The sequence below is a fragment of the Pelodiscus sinensis genome, chromosome 1 (genome assembly GCF_049634645.1).
Source record: "Pelodiscus sinensis isolate JC-2024 chromosome 1, ASM4963464v1, whole genome shotgun sequence".
Classification (NCBI taxonomy): Eukaryota; Metazoa; Chordata; order Testudines; family Trionychidae; genus Pelodiscus; species Pelodiscus sinensis.
In genome coordinates this window covers 73514181-73529655 of record NC_134711.1, presented here as the reverse complement: position 1 = coordinate 73529655, position 15475 = coordinate 73514181, and the positions used below count along the sequence as shown (strand labels likewise).

Below are 15475 nucleotides of genomic sequence, written 5' to 3'. Positions count from 1 at the left end.
ATGCATTCATGTTATTAACTCGTAGAATTGGAAGTAACCTCAAGAGGTCATTAAGTCCAGTCCTCTGCATTCATGGCAGGACCAACCACCATCCTCTAGACCATTCCTGACAGGTGTTTGTCTAACCTGGTGTTACAAATCTCCAATGATGAAGGTTCCAAAACCTTCCGAGGCAATTTATTCCAGTGGTTAACCACCCTCACAGTTAGGAAGATTTTCCTAATGTCCAACCTAAATCTCTCTTGCTGCAATTTAAGTCTATTGCTTCTTGTCTTAACATCAGGCGGTAAGAAGAATATTTTTTCTCTCTCCTCCTTGTTGCTTTTTAGGTATTTGAAAGTTGTTATCATGTCCCTTCTCTGTCTTCTCTTTTCCAGACAAAAGAAACCCAATACTTCAATCTTCCCTCACAGGTCATGTTTTCTAGAATGTTAATGATTTTTGTTGCTCTTCTCTAGATCTTCTCCAATTTATCTACATCTTTTCTGAAATATGGCACCAGCAATGGACACAATACACGATTTGAAGCCTAATCAGTGAGTACTTCTTGTGTCCTGCTTACAAAACACCTGCTAATACATCCCAGAATGATGTTTGCTTTTTTTGCAACCGTATTACCTTGTTGACTCTTATTTAACTTGTGGTCCACTATACCTCCCAGAGCTCTTTCCACAGTACTCCTGCCTAGATAGTCATTTCCCAATTTGTATGCGTGCAGCTGATTGTTCCTTCCTTAGGCCGTGTCCAGACTCAGGGGTTTTTTCGGGAAAAGTAGCCTTTTCCCAAAAAAACTTCCCCTGCGTCCAGACTCAAGCCGCGTTCTTTCGAAATTATTTCGAAAGAACGCGGCTTTTCTTTCGATGGCGGTAAACCTCGTTTCACGAGGAAGAACGCCTTCCTTCGAAAGTTCCTCTTTCGAAGGAAGGCGTTCTTCAATGTAAAGAGGCCGTCTTCGAAAGAGAGCATCCAGACTCGCTGGGTGCTCTCTTTCGAAAAAGCGGATTTTTCTTTCGAAAGATCCGCGTGCAGTCTAGACGCGATCTTTCGAAAGATGCTCTTTCGAAAGATGCTTTCGAAAGAGCATCTTTCGAAAGAAGCCTGCAGTCTAGACATAGCCAAAGTGTAGTACTTTGCATTTGTCTTTATTGAATTTTACCATATTTAGTTCAGACCATTTCTCCACTTTATCCAAATCATTTTAAATTTCAATCCTATCCTTCGAAGTATTTGCAATCCCTCCCAGCTTGATATTATTTGCAAACTTTTTAAGTATATTCTCTATGCTAGTTTCTAAATCATTAATCAAGGTATTTATGATACTGTTTATGGGGAAACAAGAAGGAGAAAGCGTACCATGTAAAAGGTATCCTTCCATGGGTCACCAGCAGGTGCTTCACTGGCAGTTCATGGGTCACCACTGAGGCTATGTCTAGACTGCAGAGCTTTTCCGGGATACCATGTTCAAGGAATGTGTCCACTTTTTTGAAACAGTTTCTGAAAAAGCGGATGTGTTCTTTTGGCATTCCTGTATTGCTCTCATGAGATGTTCCGAAAGAGGAGTTTTTTCTGAAATGTAGATGGGCCAAATTTCGGAAAAGCCTCTTTTGGAAAAAAAGTGGGAAAAGATACGCAAATTGCAGTTCGCAATTTGCATATATTTTTCTGACTTTTCTCTGCAGTGTAGACATAGTCTGAGTTAGCTGCTGAGGTAATTACAATAGAAGCAAGCACAGCTGGTGGGATTTTAAAGTACACCTTGGTAAGTGACCAGCCCCAGTGACTTGCAATGGGAGGCAGACTCCTAATTCCTGTAGGTATTTTTGAAAATTTGAGGATAAAAATAAATGGGAATGCCTATGCCTCATGTATCCGAGTAAAGAGTGCAAGACAGAAAGATTAATATACTGTGTGCACTTTAAAATGCCATTACATCAATTCTCTATTCTAGTATTCTCATGGATATTACATTTATCTAGCTCTCTGTTTTTCCCATCTAAGCAAGAGTCCGATTTTCTATTATTTTCAGTGACCTTCATGGGTAACAATGCTCTCTTTCCTCGTGCCACATGTCTCCTGGAAGTGATGAGTTTCCCTGAGCATGTGCTCTTTTGTATCTGGGGTTAATAAGACAACTAATTCTTTATTAGAAACAATCACTTTTGCTTATCTAAACTTGATTTGTGATGTGTCACATTTCCTGAGACACATTTTGTTCCCTGAGACTGTAGAATTCTTGTATATTTCTTCCTGTGTTTCTGAATCAGAACTATATCAAACCTTGATACTGTTAGCAGGGGTGGACTGGCCCAGTGGGATACTGGGAATTTCCCAGTGGGCTGTCCTCTGAAGGGCCAGCTGGTGGCTGCTGAAGGAGGAGGGGGATTGTGACAGGGCGCCACAGCTCCACACTTTAAATTCCCCAGTGCCAGCCATGTACGGGGCACGGTGGGGCCAAAGGAGCGCATGCACAGCATGCTCAAATGCTGCGCAACAGCTGAGAGGGGAGACGCTCGGGCGTGGCGTGATGTCGCAGCCCGGGACTTTAAAACTCCCCTGCCCAGAGTTGCACCATGCAACCCAGCTCCAGGCCCAGCAAGTGGTCTGGAGCCCTGGAAGGAGCTGGGGCTAGATCGCAGACTCCAGCACTGCAAACTGGAAGGCAGAAGGTGGGGGAGGGGAGGAGAGGGGAAGGGAGAAAAATTGGGGGAAGGGGTGGGAGAAGAAGGGGCTTATGCTGAGGGGAGTGGGGCAGGTCAGGAGAAGAAAAGGGAAGGCACCAAAGGAGAGGGTGGAGGAGACAAATGCCAGGGGGCAAAGTGGAGACAATGAGGAAAAGGGCAGGAGGAGAGGTGTTAGTGGGAGGGGGGACAGGGTTATGCTGGAAGAGGAGAGGGTAAGGGCATTGGGAGCTAGAGGGAGGAGAGGGAGGTACTGGGAGAAGGCTTGAAAGAAGGGGTGGGCATGAGGAAGGTTGGGATGGAGCAAGTCATGTGTGAGGCCAATGAGGGGAACGGGGGCAGAGGGTGGTGAGAAGGTGGGCATCAGGGAAAAAGAGGGCAAAGGGGGCAGGGGCAGTGAGGGAAGGGGAGCCCTAGGAGGGTGCAGGGGTAAGGGAAAGTGAAGGTGTCAGGGGATTCTGGGGGTGAAGCAGAAGGACAGACACCTACAAGGGAGGGACCAGAACCAGAGAAGAGAGGCAGGGCAGGTGTGTAGAGGGAGGTGTTAGGAGAGGGGATGAAGAGGAGTATCTCACATTATCAAAGTGGGGATACTGGAGGAGTGGGCACAGGGGGGAGAGAAGGGCTGGTGGAGGGGGGTAGGTCGCAGGAGGGCTGAGGGCAGTGAGAAGGGCAGGAGTCAGGACAACAGAAGTGGGTGAGGGGTTGGGGGGCAGCAGGCACCAGGGGAGCTGATGGAGTAAGGGGAGGAGACATGGCAGCAGAGGGAAACAGTAGAGGTTTATAAAATATTTATTAATAACTTGGGTGCCGCAGTGGCACATCCAAACAAGCCACATAAACTCAGTACTGGTGCACAACACAAAATTCATTCTGCTCATGGGAGGAAACTCTTAGAGGGAACACTTCCCCCAGCCTCTCTGCCCCGAGTTAATGTCACACACATTGGGTTAATGCAATTGCAGGATAATTGCATGAGAGCGGGGTTGGGGGGGGCCAAACTAATCCCTATTGGTAGGAGGATGATGGGAAAAGTCCTTAGAGAGGGGTCACATGACACCTTTTGATTCTGGTCATGTGTCCATCTTGCCCCAAGAGTGTTACCTCCAGAGGCCTGGCTAATGGGAGTCAGGGGGTGTGGCTAATGGGGGTCAGGGGCGTGGTTAACGGGGTCAGCAGTGTGGCTAATGGGGTCAAAGAGTAAATTTTTAAAAAATTGTTTGATGTGAAAAAGTTTGCCGTTCTCAACCCATTTTCCGGGCCTATTTTGATTGCCAGTCCACCCCTGACTGTTGGGCTACATCTACACTACAGATTTTGCCGGAAGAGGCAAGGCAAATGAAGCACTGATTAGCATTTTCTCGTGCTTCATTTGCATAATCTCTTCAGATCCATTTTTCCCCAAAATCCCCTTGCGCCTCGGGGAGACACGGCCACACTGCTTGTTTTTGCGCAAAAATGGATTGGAAGAGATTATGCAAATGAAGCATGAGAAAATGCTAATCAGTGCTTCATTTGTATTGCCTCTTCTGGCAATACCCATAGTGTAGACGTAGCCTTAAGGTATATATTATGCACTGTATATGATTTAATGACACCACTTCACAAACATTTTTAGAGTGGTCAGGAATGATCAGTTTTGACTGTTTTTACGTTATAAAACTCATTATAAAAACCTCATGACCAATATAAACATGTCAACAATGATATAAACAATTGCTGTGCAGTAGCACCGCATTGTTATGAACACCCCAGGGATGGAGGTTATTTTTGACATCTTTAACTCTGAACAAAACATTATGGTTGTTCTTGCAACAGTTTATAACTGAACATTAACTTAATACAGCTCTTAAACTTTATTATGCAAAAATGAAATGCTGCTTTTAACCATCTTAATTGAAATGTAACAAGCACAAGAACAGTTTTCTTATCTTGCACAAGAACAGTTTTCTTATCTTGTCAAATCTTTTTTAATTTTCACTTTATTTTTAGTAGTTTACATTTAATGCAGCATTATATTGCATTTGTTTCTTTTTTTCTCCTCTGTGCTACTGCCTGCTTGTGTACTTCCAATTTTAAATGAGGTATATGGTTTACTAGTCCATTTGTAACTCTGGTGTTTTTAACTCTGAGGTTCTGCTGCATTTGATGTATCTTGTTTAATCATTATGTCTACTGAATATAATATTTTCCTATTAAAGTTCTCATTAACAAGGATCTATGTATTGCCTCAATTCTTTCACATTAATTTCTCAAAATTCAGAATAAGTAAAAAAGGCAAATTTCTTTCTTGCAAAATTCACAAATAAATAACTGCCAGGTCTAAGTCTGTTCTGTGGGATGTTCCCTCTCTTCTGCTGTCTGAAGGCAGAACTCTGACTGGTTTTCAAAGTTGAAAAATACTAACTGAATATATTTATATGTTACCTTACTTTACCAAGTGAATCTTGTAACATAGCTTTAAAGAATCAATGATTATTCCTTGATTCAAACATAATTTTTCTTCTCATATGAGAAAGCAGAGGAGAGAATGAACAGCTTTCACCTTGAGGTAGGCCAGGCTGTCAGAAAGGTAAGACAATGCTTACCACAGGACTATACTTATCAGTAGTGTGTGGTAGGCTGTGTTTAGACTACACAGTTCTTCTGGAAAAAGATAGGCAATTGCAAACCACAATTTACATATCTTTTTCCACTTCTTTTTTTTGGAAGAGGCTTTTCTGACATTTGGCCCATCTACATTGGGCCCAATGTTGGAAGAAAAAAACCCCTTTTTCGGAATATTCCTTCTTCCTTGTAAAACAAAGAGCAAACGTGTTCCTTGGACAGGGCAGAGTTTTTCCGGGATATCCCGGAAAAAACTCTTCAGTCTAGATGTGTACCCCCAGTTTAGCTCTGCTTGCCAGAGAACTGGTTCTTTAGAGCCAAAGTTCTGCATATTCTTTGCTGCACTGCATCCAGACACGGAGAAGGTTCATGTACAAAGTCCCTTCTCCTATGTGTCTCGGCCCAAAGTATGGAAGTAAAGAAGTAAGAGAAAGTTCTTAGTGGAAGGTTCTGTAGACAGAAGTACATGCTTAGTATTATTAAACGTTTGTTAAGATCTTGATTAAGCTGAATAGCTTACATTAAATTCAGTATATATCAAATATAACGAAAAGTACCTCCTTTTCTGAACTTTATATTATTTAGTGTTATCAGAATATCTTGGTAATTGTATTCTTGAAGTTTATAAGCCTACACGTGGCTTCCATGGAAACACTGAACAGGCAGCAAGAAAAAATAAAATATTTTAATGCAAAAAAAATTAAAATATTAAAATACAAGACTCATTTTAATACAAAACAAAATTGGTGGAGTTTTTTTCTGACACAGCCATATGGTATTTAAAGTGAAATACAATATGTTAATATATTTTCAATAGTTAGGAGTGATCATATGATAAAATGTACCATTTTATTTATCAAATGCATAAATAATCACTGCTTTTCTTCGTTCATCTTTCAACAGCCTTCTATAGAAGAACTCCTGACCTGAAATGTCTGCAGTAAGCCCTGTTGTGATGATTTTACATAAGCAAAACTCCCATTGAAGACATTTGGGATACTCCGCACAGGGACAAATCATCTCTGGTGTAACTTGGCATGAAGAATATGGACTAACACTGGAGATAAATTTGATTCAATGCTTGCTGCCATTATCTATCCTGCAGAAAAAACCCACGATCATACTTTAAGTGAATTCCTGCACAGACACAGAGGTCTGCTGATTTATCTGGGGTAATTGCAAATACAAGGTGCATCCATTAATTAGGGCCAGCTTCATTAGTAAATGAATTTCTAAAAAGCATTGAGTAGCCTCAGCTCTATGCTTGCAGTCTAAACATCCTGCAGGGAGTAGGTGAAAGATCAGAATATTACCACACTTTAGGAAGCATATTTTATTAAACAGGTGATGCAGATGTTCAGTCAGGATATGTCTACACTACAGCATTATTTCGAAGTAAGCTATTTCGATATAGTTAATTTGAAATAGTTTATTTTGAAATAACGTGTCTACACACAAAATGCATTTCAAAATAGTATTTTGCTATTTTGAAATAGCACGTCCACACTGAGTGGATGCTGAATCTCATTTAAGGCCGGCCTGAACCAGGTCCGACAGGGCATCAGATCAGGATTTACTTTGTGTGGCTGCTGCCTGAGGCTATCTGAGGCCTGTGTTTAAAGGGACCTTCTCTGGACAGCCAGTTCTCAGGTTTTCTTGCTTGCTTGCCTACCTCGATGAGTGACAGCAAAGCATTTTGTCTCTGCGTGCTCTAGTTGCCCTCACTCGGGACACCACAGCACTCTGCAACATGGAGCCAGAGCTGCCCTTGGGCTTCTCTTGGATGCATTGCTGCAAGCCTGGCTGCACTTTCTGCAGGCTGCCATCTGGGAGGTCCATTGGTGGGCTGTCAGTATCCAGGAGGCCCTGTGGGAGAGCTTCCACCCTGAGCACCCTGAGCTTCCATCCTGACCACTAAGAGCCTGCCTGGTCTGCCCCACTGAGGGCTTGTGACTTATTCCTCCCTCAGGTCCTTCCACTTAACCCGCCCCCCCGCCAGCCCGCTTTCCTGATGTAAAATAAAATTCACGTTTTTTCATAAACACAAACTGTCTTTATTTAACAAAACTGGAGGGGTGGGGAAATGAAACTCTGGTGAGACTGGGGAAAGGAGGTGGGAGAGGGGAGGAGAGACGGTGGGAAAGGAGAGGGGGAAACCTGGGAGGAGGGAGCTGGAAAGGGGAAAAAAGGGGAAAAAGGGGGAAGAAGGGGGAGAGGAAGCTCAGGACTCAGGGGTGGAGGGGTCTCACTGGACCAACTTGATTTTCATGTAAACCTGCTCCTGGGTTCGCATGTGGCCTTTGGTGGCCAGGCTGGCAGCTATCCTGCCATAGACAGCCACGTTCCTCCATCTAGTACAGAGATCATGGACATTGGGGGCATCCCCCTCAAACCTGAGTAAGGTCCATGATCTCCACCATGGACCAAGAAAGTGTCCACCTTCTCCGGGCCCTGGCAGGTGCCTGGGAGCTGGAAGACTGCTCCTGGAGAGCGGTGGAGGGCTAGCTGCCGGTGGCTTGCTGGCTTATGTTTTGGGGCCACTGGGTCAGGGGCAGTGACTGCTGGCTCTGGGCTTGGAGCTGGCACAGGCACTGTGGCCAGAATCAACCCCTTTAAGGGCTCCAGGGAGGAGGGGAGGGAGAGGAGTGTTCTTGATTGAGGCTGGAGTGGCCACCAGGTCACCTTGGGAAGCCTGGAGGCCCCCTATTTTGAAATAAGTGTCTACACAGCACTTATTTCAAAATAGCTATTTCAAATTTGGCATTATTCCTCATAAAATGAGGTTTACCAAATTTGAAATAAGTGCCCCACTATTTCGAATTTATTTTGAAATTTATTTCAAAATAGCCATTTGGCTGTGTAGATGCTAGGAAAGTTATTTCAAAATAACAGCTGTTATTTCGAAATAACTTTGATGTGTAGACATACAGGCAGTCCCCGACTTACGTGGATCTGACTTACGTCAGATCCCTAGATACGAACAGGGTGAGGCAACACCCGCACATGCGCAGCAGCATTCCCGGGGCTCGCTCACCTGGGTCCTAGGATCCTCCTCCTCCTCGGGCCGGCTCTGACTGAGGTCCCGCAGAGCTGCCGGGCAGAGGAAAAGTGCCTCCCCACGCCCGCTGCCCCCCCGCGGCCTCGCCGCCTGCACGCCCCCCCCCCCACCCCCCTGCCAGCAACAGGCTGCCCCCTCCCCTGAGCAACAGGCTGCCGAACAGCAGACAAAAGCAGCCTCTTTGCCCCTCCTCCCCTCTATACATGCTGGGCTCCCAGAGCGCAGCAGCATCCCCGGGGCTCGCTCACCTGGGTACTAGAATCCACCTCTTCCTCCTCTTCGGCCGGCTCCAACTGGCCTCTGCCTGCAGCAGCTGGCCACAGGGACAGGGATCCCGCAGAGCTGCCGGGCAGAGGAAAAGTGCCTCCCCACGCCCGCTGCCCCCCCCCCCCCGCAGCCTCGCAGCCTGCACACACCCCCCCCCCCCCGCCAGCAACAGGCTGCCCCCTCCCCTGAGCAACAGGCTGCCGAACAGCAGACAAAAGCAGCCTCTCCGCCCCTCCTCCCCCATACATGCTGGGCTCCCTGGGCAAACAAAGACTCCACCAAAACAAACAAAGTGCGTGGCCTCATTGTGTTAGCAAAAAAAGGACCCTCTTCCTAGAACCCTGGGTGGTGTGTGGAAATAAAGCTATTAGCTCAAAGCATGGTGCAGAGCTGTTTGGTATTTGATGAGTTACTCCTTTAGTCCTGAGTTTGTCACAGGGACAGAAATAGATGTGAAATCTTCTGAACAGGGGAACAGACAGCAAAACAAACATTAGAGGGGAGTTAACTTTTCCCTATGCTATCCAAAACTAAAAAAAATGTTTGGCTAGAGTTTCCCCTACAATATGTACCAGTTCTGACTTACATACAAATTCAACATAAGAACAAACCTACAGTCCCTATCTTGTACATAACCCGGGGACTGCCTGTACTCTAAGTCAAGACATTTCCTATATTATGATTACACCCAAAGTCAGAAAATACTGCTATTGAAATATCATAGGAGTTCAAAAATGAGATTTTCAGTGGTGCATTTAATTTGCATGTTCTGAGCACAACCTTAAACCAATTTTTGGATAAAACCATCAACATAATACTTAATATGATTCCAGTATGAGTGAGGGACTATTTGGCTCCTTGCAGATCATAAAGGGATCATATCCCAGATTTAGGATTACCAACTTTGTTTGGATGAATTTGTGGAAGTTTCAATACATAACATTACCTTGAATTAAATCTGTAAATTCTGGAGACTCCAGGACAATCCTGGAATGTTGGCAACCTGACCCAGATTTCATTAGATTAGTAAAATGAAAAAAAGAATATGAACATTATATGTAATCTAAAGGAACCCTCCAAAATCAATAGACTACAAGCTAAATAATCATGCCTTTTTATTTATTTAATAGTTTTTGGTCAAGAATTACATTTTCTATCACAGCATAGTAGAACACAAGCCATATTGATGACTCATTATAAACATTTTTTTCCTATAGTTTTATACAAATAAATTGCAGAACTGTTACAAAGTCTTTATTGCTGCTCTGCTGTGAAGGCTCAAGCATGGAAGAAACAGTTAACAATACATTAGTGTCTACATGTATTGTTGAGCCATCAAACAGTTGATCGTACAGACATGCTGGATTAAATAAAAGTAAGGCATCACCAAAGGCCAAATTCTGAAGTCCTTTCTTGGAAGTCAATGGAATTTAAAATACTCACAATCAGCAATTTGTTTGCTTAGCATAGTTTATGCAAAAATGTATTTGTAATAGGGTTAGGTTTTTTTTTACTGATTTATATTAAATTATTCATTCTTGCTTGGAGAGGTGGATTGTTAGAATTTACAATTTTATGCTACCTACATGCCTTTCAAATGTCTTTCATTTCAAAGGATGTCACTCATTTTAGTCACAAAACTACCAGTGTTCCCCGGGTATCTGATACATGCTTTTATTGTTGAAAATAATTTACATCAGAAATAAAGAATCATGAATCAAAGGATGTGAAAAGAGTTATTTACATTGTATTAATACTTCCTCCTTGAGGACATGACAAAACACTATGCCCGTCTCTTGCGGGCTCTGGATTCTCACTCAGTCTATCAAAAGACAACAAAAGTAGGGCCTGTTGACAGGCTGAGTACTGATTAGGTTTTAGTTTTGGACTTATGCCAGTACTGTGTTCCACTGATCCTACCATATGGCTTTAGGAAGTTGGAATACATTTGGAACATGGTTTCTCTTGCAAATAAGCAGAGTTTTGGTTGATCCCCAAATATCTGTAGAAGCCAGAGTCATCCCCACAAGAGACTTGTATCTCCAAACTGGCTTTTCGGCCATTTCGTTTCTTAAGAATGTAGCTCCCATTGCAGCCACAAAACCAGGGAATTCCCTGTTCCCCTCTAGAAAATGGTCAAAAGGAGAATTCAGGTAAGTTACAACTAACACAGCAGACAACATTAACTTATCCATAAAAGATTCACAGAGTTGAGGAAAACTGATGCAGTCACTTGCACAGTCATGCAGCAGGAAAGATAATGGAGCAAATAATTAAGGAATCGATTTGTAAACATTGAGAAGATAATAAAGTGATAAGTAACAGTCAGCATGGACTTGTAAAGAACAAATCATGTCAAACCAATCTGACAGTTTTCTTTAATAGAATAGCAAGTCTTGTGGATATGGGGGAATCAGTAGATGTACTATATTTAGATTGTAGTAAGCCATTTGATTCAGTCTCATTTCCTTCTTTTCATTAAGAAACTAGGGAAATACAACCTACATGTAACTACTATGAAGTGTGTGCATAAATGGTTGGATAACCATTCCCAAAGGGAAGTTATCAATGGTTCACAGTCATATTGGAAAGGGATAACGAGTGGGGTTCCACAAGGTTAAGTTTTGATTCTTTTTAATCGATGCTCTACATCATCAATGACATAGCTAATGCCAGAGAGAGTACTCTTATAAAGTTTGTGGATGATACCAAGGCAGGAGGAGTTGCAAGCACTTTAGGGGTTGGGTTTATAACTCAAAATAATCTGATCAAATCTAAAAAATAGTCTAAGGTAAATAGGATGAAATTCAATAAGGACAAATGCAAGGTACTCCACTAAGGAAGGAACCATCAGTTTAACACATAAAAATGAGAAATGACTACCTAGGAAAGTGTACCGTGGAAAGGGATCTAGTAGGGTCATAGTGGACAAGAAGCTAAATATGAGTTAATATTGTAAAAAAAAAAGGAAACATCGTTCTGGTATATACTAACAAGAATATTGTAAGCAAGACATGAGAAGTCATTCTTCTGCTCTGATCTGCATTGATTAGGCCTCAATTAGAGTACTGTGTCGAGTTCTGGGCAACACATTTCAGGAAAGATGTTGACAAATTGGAGAAGGTTCAGAGAAGAGCAACAAAAATGATTAAAGTTCTGGAAAATGTGACCTGTGAGGGAAGAATGAAGTATTGGGTTTCTTAAGTCTGGAAAAGAAAAGATTGAGAAGGGACATTATAACAGTTTTCAAATACCTAAAATGTTGTTACAAGGAGGTGAGAGAAAAAATATTCAACTTGACCTCTGACAGGGCAAGAAGCAATGAGCTTAAGCTGCAGCAAGGGAAGTTTATGTTGGACATTAGGAAAAGCTTCCTAACTGTGAGGATGGTTAACCATTGGAATAAGTTGCCTAGAGAGGTTTTGGAATCTACATCATTGGAGATTTTTAAGAGCAAGTTAGGCAAACATCTGTCAGGGGTGGTCTAGATGGTGCTTGATTCTGCCACGAGTGCAGGGAACTGGACTTGATGATCTCTTGAAGTCCCTTCCAGTGCTATAATTATATAATTCTATTATTATTGTATAAAATGTGTATTAATTAACTTACATGAGGAGGGCAGAGGATTGTCAATCATAGTAATTTAGAAAATGTGAGTTATTATATTTAACAATGTGTACTGATTACAATATCTTATAATTAAACATAATATACTACAGTAGTGATGCCCCTTATTTAAAGGAAAATCAATATTTTAAACAGCCTTTACTTATGTAGTAGTTGAATGCTGCTGAAATAAGCATCCTTAGGGAGCTTTTCCGCAAATGTGTACATTAAATGTGATTTATCTGTAATGCATGTGGCAAAGTGACTATGGACTAAAAGTATTGAGCTTGTAAGAATGATGCCTCAAAAGGTAGACCGTGATATAAGGGCTCAATCCAGCAGTCATGACATAAAATGATCTGCCTTTCATTTATAATTATTTGTAAATGTTACTTATTCTGTCCCCTCAATACAGCCTATAGAATTTCGCAATCTGAATACCACGACTGGCATGAAAAAGTCAGTTTTGCCAACAATTACTGTAACTTCTCACACAAGATTTCATTAGGCCTCAAATAGACAATACCTATGTTTTATCAGATACCTTTGTGTGGTATCTTTTCATAACTGCTGATTTTAATGCCAACTGCCATATATTCGGCACCACTGGACTGTAGCCATTGGTGTGCATTTCAAAAATGTTGGTAAACGATAGGTACAAACTCTATCACTTAAAAAAGCAGTCTGAGATTCCCCGTAAGCTGAGTGCTTGAGCAGCCTCCCAGGACAGATTCAAATCCTGTCCAGTTGATTAGCACAGTGTCCACAGGGGTTGAATGTGTTTCTACTGGGGGTGCACATCCTCACATGCCTCAGGGCACATACCAAATTTATTCTGCACATGGATGGAAAAAATTAGTGGGAACAGTGATCTTGACTCTCCATCCAAAACAAATAGGGCCTTCCTGTTCTCACTTGAATGTAGGAGTGCGTGTCATTCTGTAAAAATCAGAATTTACATGACCTTTATTAATTTCTTTGGCATTCTCTGAAGCTCTTTAGTCACCAAGCCCTCAATTATTTGAGGTGCTAGTGTCCTCTGCTTCCTTTTGCTGTTGATGAGAGATCAGATTTTTCAGCACTTCACAGGATGAGGCATTTAATTCTCACAGGTTTGGAGACATTCCAAAATGTGTGAGATTTCTTAAACATGTTCCTGGTCAGCCACACATAAGACCACATGTAAAAGAGTCCCCTGAGGATCTGACCAAACCCATTTATTTATACTGTGTGGAACCAGCACAAGTCCCAGTTCCGCATTACTTGAAAGAGGGTCCTGCCTTTTGAAGATATTGTTAAGCCTCTCTGGATGGAGGATCAAAAGGAAAGTCAAATAACTCCACACTTTTGAAGATACTCCTTTCTAAGAGCCCCTCAAGGATACAGGGGAGTCCATGGTGCTGCCAACAACACAGCACACACAGGGGAGTGAGACATCTGTCCGTTTTAGCTGTTGAGTTGGGTTGATCCTGGGAGTTTGCTCCATTCTCTATTGGATAGGAGTGAAGAGTTTCCTGGCTGGGAGTTCTCTCTGGATATGTCTACACTAGCCCACTAGTTTGAACTAGGGAGGATAATCTAGGCATTCGAAGTTGCAAATCAAGCCCAGGATTTAAATATCCCACGTTTGATTTGCATCTTCCTGACCGGTCGCCATTTTTTAAATTTACAAGTCCAGACTAACTGCCCGCGTCTACACATGTCAGGGACCTGGTAGTTCGAATTAAAGCCCTAGTTCGAACTACCTGTTATTCCTACTGCAATGATCAACAAATCTGAATCCAAGTATACATTGTTTTGCCACACTGATGGCTGAAAATAAGAAACGTCTTTTCATATTTTCATTGCAGCTTTCCCTAATTATAGCTCCCGTAGCCAGACATATGTATGTTGCTTCCAGCACACATTTCTGGTACTGGTACTGCATCCAGTATGAAAACCAGTCTAAGCAGAGTCTGTAGCTACTAAAAATCCAAAGCCTGCTGTGCTCATATTGCTTTTGTTACTGTTCTCACTAATCAACAGGTCAGTCACAAGTTTCACCTCATTGAATTAGTTGTATGATTGTTGAAAGCCAGAAAGCACCACTTGGCTCCATTTCTGTCCAAACTGCTATATTACATTTGCCCGGTCCTTAAAAGATGATTCATAACAAATGTATTAATCTGTTCATAACCATTTTAGCAAAAAGACAGCTCTATACAAAGAACTTCCACTATCTGCAGATCTATAGCTCCACTGTAATGAGATGTCTACACTGCAGAAGAAATACCCATTTTTTTTTATGAACCCATTATTTGAAGCTACTGTATTTTATTGTGGTAACCTGAATGGAAGAAATATTGTGATTTTATTTTTTTTATCTGCACAACTGAGAGACACATCACCCACAATGCAAAGCTTCTGGCATCGCCAGTCTCTTCCTTTTGTACTAGAAAAAGTGTATATTACAAAACCTATTTTCAGCTAACTGCAGCAGGAAAATATCATCTCAACATCAGTGTCTTTCTTTTCTTCTGTATCTTTTAAACAATATTTCTTGGAGTAATTGCTGCCATGCTATTTTGGTTCTCACAAGTAAATTAATATCTCTATATAAATAACAGGACTTATGCAGAGGAGAAGAAATTACACCTTGTCCGCACCAGTAAAACCCCTGGTATCCAGTGGAAGTAAGTATGTAGTCACTGCGGCCTCTGTAGCACCTTTAACTTACTGGCTAGGGCTTCAGTCATGTAGATGGGGTATGCCTACCTACATGAACACCTCTCTGCAGGTTAAAAGAGGTTGCACCACTAAAAGTTAAAGTGGATCAAGCTTTATATGTACTGAATCTGACCCACTATATTTCAGTTACAAATTTGCCATAGTAACATCCCAGACAGCAGTCAAAAAGATTAGCAGATGGACTGTAATAAGATGAGTAGATTTTCTATTAAATCTTACCATGTCTGGTGTTTGGCAGTCTGCTTCAAGTCTGCTACTATCCATCCCACAGTGGTAAAAAGTCACTGATCATTTCTAATGCAAGAAGTAATCCCTAGCTGTTTCCTGGACTAATCACAAATGGGGGGAAAATGCATACAGTCTGCATTTGGAGAGATGTCATCGCTCACTGTGCAAATGATTACAGTGTAGCCTTTCCCTCTGTGGTACCCACGCAAGGGACTCTGGCCAAGAGCACAGGAAATGGCTAGCAGGGCAGTGTCAATGATGTTACCAGGAACTGAGTATAATATGTTTACTTTGAAAGCTGTTA

General features: G+C 42.2%; 1 long non-coding RNA gene across 2 annotated transcripts in view; it reads right to left on the bottom strand.

The window, feature by feature from the left end:
• The window catches only part of LOC142829974 (uncharacterized), a 110680-nt gene extending 95409 nt beyond the window's left edge, over positions 1-15271 (bottom strand). Inside the window, exon 1 of one of the 2 annotated variants that reach the window (XR_012904955.1) lies at positions 15163-15271. This is a non-coding gene — a long non-coding RNA (uncharacterized LOC142829974). The remainder of the gene's footprint in view (positions 1-15162) is intronic. The other variant, XR_012904954.1, reaches the window with a different exon arrangement.
• Positions 15272-15475: the final 204 nt, after the last annotated feature.